Raw genomic sequence first — 9,868 nt, 5'->3', positions numbered from 1 at the left:
GAGACAAATAAATCCCGGAGGCTCAGTAGACAGCCAGTCTAGTTAAACCAGGAAACTCCAGATTTAGAAGAGGACCTCTGTCTCAAAATAACATGAGGAGCAATAGAAGAAGATACTTGAAGTTGAACTCTGATCTCTGTTTTCATATGTACAGGAAATGGAATCCCTGAACATAATGGACAAGTATATTACACACATACACATCACACCCACACACACATCACACACCACACATACCAATCACATACATGCACATATACATCATTTAAAAATACACACACCACAAACATAAATAGACACATGCACACATACATCACACACACAACACACTCATAGGTGGAATAGTATTTGAACATGAAACTAAGAAGGAAGTATTAATGAACGAACCCTCTCATATTGTAACAGTGAGCTCATATGCAATTGCTCTCTGATAACTAATGGCCCCACCACCTAACTATGCTGCTTGCTAGACCCTTCTGGATATTTATGTGGGTATTCATCCCACAGAATTGTAACAATTTTTTGTGGATATTTTATGCCAGGATTTATGGCTGCATGGCAATGCTTTGGATATAATCTTCAAAATGTGAAATAAATGCAATTACCACTGTACAATTTGAGGAAAGTAGGACATTTTTTAACATTGACCGGGTAATGGGAGTTTTGCCTTCACTGGTGGATCAATACCCTTTCTGGAGTAGGTTAGTGGTTACTGAGAAGGATAGTTTGTCTTGATCTTCTTAGCTGCATTGGAGTGTGTCTATTGTTTATACTGTACGACACAATGTATAGCTCTTGCCAGAAGTTTGTACCATGTTCTTGGACTTCCCAACCTCCAGAATTATAATAATAATTAGATAATAATGATTATATAATAATCATAATAATAATACTATAATAATAATAATAATATAATAGAATAATGCAAGCTAAATAACTTGCATTATATATAATTTGTAGAGGTCTTTGGAATTATCTTATAGTATTGGAAAGTGGACTAGACAAACACCTTTCTCACTATCTGTGAAGTAAAAATAAGTAAATACTTAATGAGGAACAATGATAACAGTAGGCTGTATATAGGAAAACATGTGGTTTATAGATAAAGAGAAATATTTGCACATCCATGAAAAAAGAAGCAGGAATGAAAAAAAAAAGTAGAATGACGGTGTACATCTTTACTTCCGATACTTGGGATGAAGAAGTAGAGGAATCACATGCTTGATGTGAGCCTAAGATACAGAGTAAGGTTCATTTTCCAAAATGCAAGGATTGAAGATCAGTGGCAGAATGCTTGGTTAGTGTGCACAAAGTTAGCACGGTTCGCTGAGGAAGAGTACACTGAATGAAACTGGCTGTTATGATTCTGTATCAAAATGAACCTGGACTTCCAACTGCAGCTACTGGTGAAACTGTTGGACGAATGTTATTACATCATGACTGCTCAACACCTGCTGAGTGATTTCCTCTTTCACCAGCCTTAAAATTGCTTCTTTCATCTCCCAACTCTGCAAAATTGTAAAAGTGTTTCCCTCTGTGCAGGACTGTCTGGTTTTAGAAACAGATCCTCAAATGCACTGCTGACAAGTTTCCCAGAAATGCTGGGTTTCCTCTGTTAAAAAAAAAAAAAAAAAAAAAAAAAAAAACAAAAAAAAAAAAAAAAAAAACCACCAGCACCTTTTCCAGAGCAGGCTACCAGCATCTGGGCAGAGCAGACCCGGAGACCCTTCTCCTTATTAGGGCTCTGTTTTTTCCTTTTGTTTAGATGCTTAAAAGGCTCTGTTATTGAAGCATCCTTGAGCCATTTTAAAGTTTATTGTGTGAAATAGATAGTTTGCTTGCTACCACATTCATCAAAAATCATAATGGGTTTATACTAGCCATGAAATGTCCCTTTACATTTTAACTAATGGATTAATGGTGCTAATAAACCTTTGAGGCAAAGGAAGCAAACACGATAGGATGTTTATTAGGACATACTTCTACAATCCTGTTAAAAATAAATGGAATCGTTTAAATGATTGTGCGTGCTTGTTTACATTTCAAAGCTGATTAACTTAAATTTAATCTTTGTTTTCTTTCATTAGGTGCTTGGCAGAGGTTCCCTGTCATTATTTTAATTAGATGCATTAATAAGTTTCCACGACATCTCTTCACAGAACTCTATGCAGATTCGAGGAGGAAGGAACCTCCAAAATTGGAGGAGGTAGAAGCCTTATTCCCAACATGTTTTGGTGTGAACTGGCTAATTTTTTTTTTAACATCTTAAAACATATCTCCTTTTTAATATCTATCGTGAGCACTTGCTGGAATCAGGAAGGACGGGTGATCCATTTAAGTTTTTATTTGGGTCTCTTCATTTTGCCAGCATTCCCAGGAGCAACTTAAGATCCTTATCTGCATTTTGTATAATGAATCTAAACACTGTGGTGCTGAAAATAAAGGAAAAAAAATTAAACGAGCTCGGGTCTGCTTTACAGGAGAGAAAAACACACTGCACTCATACCCGTAACACAATTCCATTTTATGAACAGGTTCATTTCTTATTTATCTCGAAGTATCATAAATGAGAACTCAAAGTTCCTTTCTGAATTAGCTATTTCTCTGGTGCCAGATGAGTCCTTGCAAGCTTCAGGAAGCTGGAAACTGTAGCTCACTCACTTAAGACCGTGCAGGGGTTGTATATTCTTCAGTTTATAAGTTAAGATAGATGTAAAAACTTTGCATGTTTTGTTTGTTTGGTTGTTTTCAATTACATTTGACAAATCTGCATCACAGTAATTTATGGATTGATGCGTATCAATTTAGAAAAGTTCAGAGGCCATTGCAATATGAGCAGTTTAAAGTTTAAGATTTAGAGGCTTTTTCCTGTTATTGGAGACAGTTTCATAACTTAATGCGATTTTCTTTTCTTTGGACATGGCTTTTTCTTACACACTTACATAGTGCAACTTTAAACACATAGAGTAAGGTTTATAAATACGAAGCAGTCGAATCTATCAACCTCAAGTTAAGGACTCTTTCTTGAGAAGCATTGTATAATAAACGGCTTCTATTAAAATGGTCTAATTAGTTTTAAGTATTTAACCAGCATTAACAGAGAGATTCAAAACCCAACCTACCACGACTACATATTAGCGTATAATGACTGGGGATAATCAGCTTTTCCCAGATGGCTTCACAAGGAAGAGAGGAAATAGAAATAAAACAAGTTTAAGACCAGGTAACTAATTATACACGGATTATTTGTAAACAGTTTCTCTTCTTGAAACAAAAGAAATAAGCTTACTGGAACTGAATCTAAGCCCCCAGGGCTAAACCCAAAACAGAAGCATTTTCCTAGAAGAATGGCCTTATATTCTGAATGAATATTGAGTAAGACACCAAGCTAGGCAGTGATAAAAACAAACTGATATTTACTGCAGCAGGTTAGAATTGTCAGATTTAGGGGTAGGAGGTTCATCCAGAATGGAATCTGTTAACTTTTAAAACCGTGTTTGGTTCTTGAGCAGAGGCCTCTGCCTGAAAGCAGGCAATGCTGGTTAAATGCTGGTTAGAGGCAGGGTGAGATGATAGGTGTCAGATCCCTGCTCTTCCCCACCCTCCCTGTCTTCTAACCCAGTCTGAAGGTCAAGGAAGATAAGATTGGAGAAAACTGAAAATTTTACTCCATATTTCATATCTTCTTGGATAAAGGTCGAAAGGATACTTTTGGAGCACTGTTTACTTTGAATCTGAACTGTTTACTTTGAGGCAAATTCTTAGAATCTGTTTCTCCTTGCCTTGATATTAATTGAAATTTAGTAATGGTTAGTTAGTAGCAGCTTATGTCAGACACAGAGCTGCTATTTGACTGGTTCTCTTTCATTCCTCTCAATACTCCTTAGAAAGAGGCAGCTATAAGAAGGTTCAGATTTAAGAAAGCCAAGTGCTTATGCAAGTCCCAAAGCATGGCAATAGGGAGTCAGGAACATGGCTGCCTCTCTCTGACTCCAATGCTCCATGCTTAGTCCCCACTCCTTATATGAGTGAAAATACCCATTGAAAAGGATTCTCAAGACAGCAAGGACATTTATGTGCAAGGACGAAGGGCAAAATGCAGAAGACCATTCTCATTCATTGCACCAAAATCCACCCTGTGATAACTAATTGTACTCATTTCTCTCAGTTGTCTCTGAAGGGCCTGGCAGTAGTTATGGGCTTGCGTTTCTCTACTGTAATTTTTGTGGTTCAGAGGTCTTTTTACTCTAAGTCCATTTATAGGAATGTGTTGGAAATACCCACCCAACCCCCAGAGGTCATCTTTGAAGTATAACAGAGTACATATGGAAGTTTAAAAAAAACAAACAACAAATGAAACAAAGCAAAAAACAACAAAAAGCAAGGGTGTTTTAGGCATTTGTGCAGCACCCAGGGTAAGCCTGTGCTATGTGACAGCAGACAACTGTGCTAAGGACTTCAGTTTACTAAGTGTGGAAAGTCATAGGAAGTATTCATCTTTTTTTTTTTTTACTAAGGTTATTTTACTCCTATTTCTTCCTTGTATTTTATTAACATTTTTTTCTTCTTGTTTCCGATCTGATATGTTGACAAAGCAGGACAAATGGTTCCTGGCTTCTTTAGAGATGCTTCTCCTTTGCTATAGTCTCATCACGTGACGTATCACTCAGTTTTTATATATGCTTGTTTTGAAAAATAATACATACCAGAGAAACAGCCATCAAATTGAATTAGTTCAAAGTGGATATAGAAATATTATTTTTGTCAATTTCCCCCCAATTACACAGCACAAATCACTTCATATGTAACTTTTGTAGAGGGGTTCTAGTAAGGATAGATTTTGGTAAAATGGTCTATGTCTTTAATAATCCCAAGACATTTGTCAGTTTCTTGCTGTGCAATTTGTACTCTTGAATGCTCTGAATATGCCTACCCTTTTGGTTTTCTCTTCTCTTTTCAATTGCTGGGATACATCCAGTCTTCTGAACTCTCTAAGAAAATGACTAAACACTACAGTCAAATAATGCTGAAACTGAATACTTAACATGAGTAAAGACACAACAAAATTATAAACCAAAAATAAATAAATAAATAAATAAATAAATAAATAAATAAATGGGATAAATATAATCAGGCATCATAAAAATCCAGAAAATAGTGTAATATTTTAATTAATGCTTATTCTTATACTTTTGGCTATATATTTTCAATTGTTTCTTTTATTCAATAAAGAGTTTACTGTTTTTTTTCTAGTAGTGAATAATAATATATTTCTTTCTCCAGCACAGTTGATCATTTTTCTACTGTTAATAGCAGAGGTTTCAGCTATAATAGTTGACATAACCAATGCTGTATAGCATGTACACATTAATATATGTGTTAAAGTTTGGAAAAGATGGACCATATTTTCATATTTAAGCCATACAATTTAGAAAATTTCCCATATACTAGCTCCTGTCTCCTTATAGTAGTGCTTGTTGGGACTGTATGACTGGTATTACTGAATAGGAGTACCCTTAAGTGCACAGTTTGTATGAAATATTTGACATTTTCCCCTCCTACTGTTACATGTTGGCAGTGTTCAGGTTTTTGAGAAATGCTGTGTGGATGGAGACTGTCTGTTGGTCTTCACAAAGGAAAAAAATGAAGATTATTTTCATTTTACTTACTACATATATTTACTTTATAATTTGGAATTTTTATTTTTCATACATAGAAAGCCATGTTTACTGCTATATTTGGGCTGGTGTTTCTGTTCAACATTCACATTTTAATGTGTGATTACAAGTCTGGGGCATAAAGGAGTGAAATGTGGTTATGTTTGTCTCATGGGTTGGCTCTGAAGGTTGGGCATTCCTGGCAAGGTCAAAGTGAAATTCGGTAGAGGGCAGAGCTACAAACTATTTCCCTATGTTCCCAATCCAAGCCGAGCTTTCAAACATCACAGCCTGCTTTAAAGCATTCTATAGAGAATCAAAAATAAGGAATTCCATTCATGGATAAGGAGTATCTACTAAAAATGACTGGTTAGCAGGACACCAAAAGGGACACTACTGGATGAGCGTCTGAGATCAGGAAGAATATATAGATATTCGATAACTGCTTTCCTTCTCCGCACTGGTGAGACTTCAGGTAGAGTACCACTGACTCCATTTGCTCATTTCATTTCTCCTTGCCTTACCTGATGTTCTAAATGGATATATTAGCTCTGAGTTTTTAGATCATGAATCATATTCATTGTTCCCTGAGACACTATGCCAACCCAAAGAACAAGAATAAAACATAAATATCTTTAAAACTGCTTCCCAGACTGTCCCGATTTTATGTGACTTTGTCTCTAATTTTTCTTATTTTTTTTTTATTTCAGCAATTAAACAATCAGCTATTGGACCAAATGATTTCATAACAAAAAATCTAAAGCTGTATCAAGCTAGCACTAAAATATATGAGTTTAAACAATATGCTGTGTTCTATTCCAGTTTTATTTCTTTTTGATGGGCTTGATAAAGGACAGCAATGATGAGTGATTTATTGTTTCTTACATCTTTGTTGTGTGAGTTATCTACTGCTATACAACTCCTTTTCTAAAATGTTATGCATAGAAACCGCAAGCATCTTGTGACCCTGCAGTTTCTGTGGGTGATGGATGCTTAAACTGGGTGGTTTCCCTGATATAGCAAATCCGGGTGTTGTTCTGAGCTCGCAGGCACAGAAGATATGACTACTACTAAAAGATTTTCTTCCAAGCTCATTCAAGTGGCTGTTGACAGGAGGTTCCCCCCCCTCAGTGACTCAGACTTGTGACCCACAGTCTTCTCTTCAAGACAAGCAACCAGTTTCCTCCAGAGCAGTAACATGCCATCACTGCCGCTGCCCTGTTCTGTTTCTGCAGACCAACTCCAGTATGAGGTTGGATAGATGCCATGTTTACAGATAAAGAAATCTTGCAAGCCTTTTTGTGGGGAGGATTTGGGATAGGACCCTTCCATGTAACTCACTGCTAGCCTCACATGATCATCCTGTCTCAGCCTGCAGAGTAATGGGGACTGCAGGCATCAGGTCTGACTCGTATTTCATCGCAGTGACTTAATTGGAAATACCTGGAAAAATAAACAGAATAGATAAAAACCAAGAAATGTATTATAATTCATGCTATAATAGTCTAGCAGTTTTCATAAAACTTAGACAAACAATTTTCCAATAAGTGAAATAGGCCAATCTTTGACTTAGCTTAGACATACATAAAGTGTATATAGCCAGATCATTTAAACAGGAAGACTCTGTATTAAGTTCAAGCAATTCATCACATTGACATTGAAGAGAAGTGGTGTAAAGTTCTCACATTCTTTAGAGTGAATAAATGTATAGTGGTTGTGTGTCAAAATTCATCCTTTTCAGTCCAAATGTAAGGAAGAACTCTGGGTTTATTTTTAATGAATTAAGTCTACTCAAGCCTGGAGTCCAGCTACTGCCTCAGCAGTAATGAAGTGCTAATCACACCGTGTGCTGTTTTGTGAAGCAGTCCACCCGTTTCCTGAGTGGATAAACAAGGAATTTGAAAGCCCAAGAGCTTAATCTATCAAGGAACTGGCATTTTCCTATAAAAAAGAGCAGAACCTACCTGTTTTGGCTATTAGGAAGAGTGATAATTGCTAAAAAGGGAAAGAATGTATCATTTTTTTAAAAATAGGTCTAGTCCAAGGTTGAATGAAAGAGACTCTTTCTTAGACTCATTTGTGTACATATTGAACACTGTGGATTCAAAATCAACACATTTACCTACTTGTCAAATACTCTCTACCTGGTAAGGATCCTCTGCTTAAGATGTAAACTCATCATGTCAAAGCCGAAATGAGCTACAGACTAAGGTCCATGCTAAGGTTCCTGTCTATCACACTATGGATTTTCACAGATGTATAAAACATTTGTGGAGTTTAAGTAACTAGTTCAAAGCCGGTAAGAGAAGATTGGCTAAAAAACCCAGTCTATATATATTTCAGCTGGCCTAGAATGGAGTCCCATGTGACCTTTAGAGATTCTGAGTCCCCATATTTAGATTGTTTTCCTGTAAACAACAACAACAAAAAAAAGACTATCTACTGAATTCCTTGAAATCCACAAATAGATCTAGGGAATTGCATTGCATTTCAAAGAGATTTTGGTCTGTTATGTCTCTTGGTGTTGTTCTGTGTTAGGTCATGGAGAAACAGTCTTAAGAGAATACTAGTTACATCTGAGACAATCTGAAACATCCGAGACAGGGCGGTAACCATTACCTGAGCATATGGTACTGCAGGATCCTTTGCCTAACCTTGGCCTCTACTTAATAGATACTAGTAGCAATACTTAATAGATACCAAGTCATAATGATTAAAATTGTCTCCTGGAGTTCTAAGAAAAGCCTCCTTGTCTTCCTATTAAGAATCCTTCTTTAGGGTGTGTATTTAAGGGTAGAGAGATAACTTAGCCATTAAAAGATGGTTAACAACTAAAAGCTCACTTCCACGAGACGAGGGCGTATGTGTCTGGTCATACTCCAGCATCCACTTAGTGGGAGAGTTTTGTACATAAGGATGGAAGCAAAGGTGACACTGCTGGTGTCCCTGCAGCAATGGAGACAAGAATTCAAGATGGAGCGATAGAGACTGTGACATGCAGTGGGAAACAGAACGTATTTTTCAGACATTGTGACCACTAAGGAAGTATTTGGAAGCTGAACTGACACTCTTTCCATTATACACTGTCAATAAATTTATCTAAATCTAGGCAAGTGAACCTCATTTCTCTTTATTTTTATTGCATGATCCTTGAGGAGTTCTCATTTTTTGTTTATATTATGTCATTATTTTGCCCATAGATTATTAAACTACATGTTAATAGTAATTATAGGTGAACAATACAGTTTATTTTCCTTATTATCTTTTTCAAAAAAAGGGGATATCAATCAGTCAGAAGTCTTTTCCCACCTGATGGAGCAACTATTTCATAGTGCAAATATTGATATAATTGACAGGTGAGCATTAGTACATCATACAGCTTAATTCCTCATTTGTAGTGTGTTTGATTTGAGTTCAAACTACCACTTATTACCAATCATTTTTTAAAAATAGACTATATCTGAGAAAAACTGAATTATTTGGTATCTTTGCTTTTTGTGTCTTTCAATGTGATGGGCCTGTTTTTATGTGTTATTTTTTTTAGAGACTCTGGCCAACTTATTGTTGGATAATACCTTTTTATTGATGAGAGAAGCCCTTACTATAAACATTTTTCTAATGCTTTACATACAAAAGTTTGATTGAGATTTATGTATTTGGGGACTCTCAGAAGAATTTTTTGAATGACTTGTCACCAGCCTATGACTTAGAGACAACTCACCTCTAAGGCAAGAGTTGGAGGCCTGACTCAGAGTCTCTAGCTATCAATAAGTATTCAGAACAACTTTTTCTCCTCTACTATTTTTTTCCACATGTATCATTATGCAGTATATCTAAATTAATGCACATTACCAGTTTATTGATTTATTTGTGGTTTAAAGTGCAATATGCCAAAGCACACCTTTTTTTTTTTTTTTTTTTTTTTTTTTTTTTACTGGAGCAATACTTAAGACACTTTAGAATCTCTTTTTACAAAATGTCTGGCTAGTCTGCTTTCCGCAGCTTGCCTTAACTATGTCAAGAACATCAACATATATCGAATGTAGGTTTGCCTGTGTTGGATTTAGTTTAGTCTAATTGGGTAAGCACTTTCAATTTATTTCTACTAAACTTGTATTTGATATAAAATGATTTATTGCTTTTGTTTTTTTTCTGTCACAGAAATAAATATAGTCTCAGAGTAGAAGAGATTTCTTGTAAATCCAAGTAGG

This window comes from Arvicanthis niloticus, chromosome 13 (genome assembly GCF_011762505.2).
Source record: "Arvicanthis niloticus isolate mArvNil1 chromosome 13, mArvNil1.pat.X, whole genome shotgun sequence".
NCBI lineage: Eukaryota > Metazoa > Chordata > Mammalia > Rodentia > Muridae > Arvicanthis > Arvicanthis niloticus.
This window is presented reverse-complemented; position numbering follows the sequence as displayed.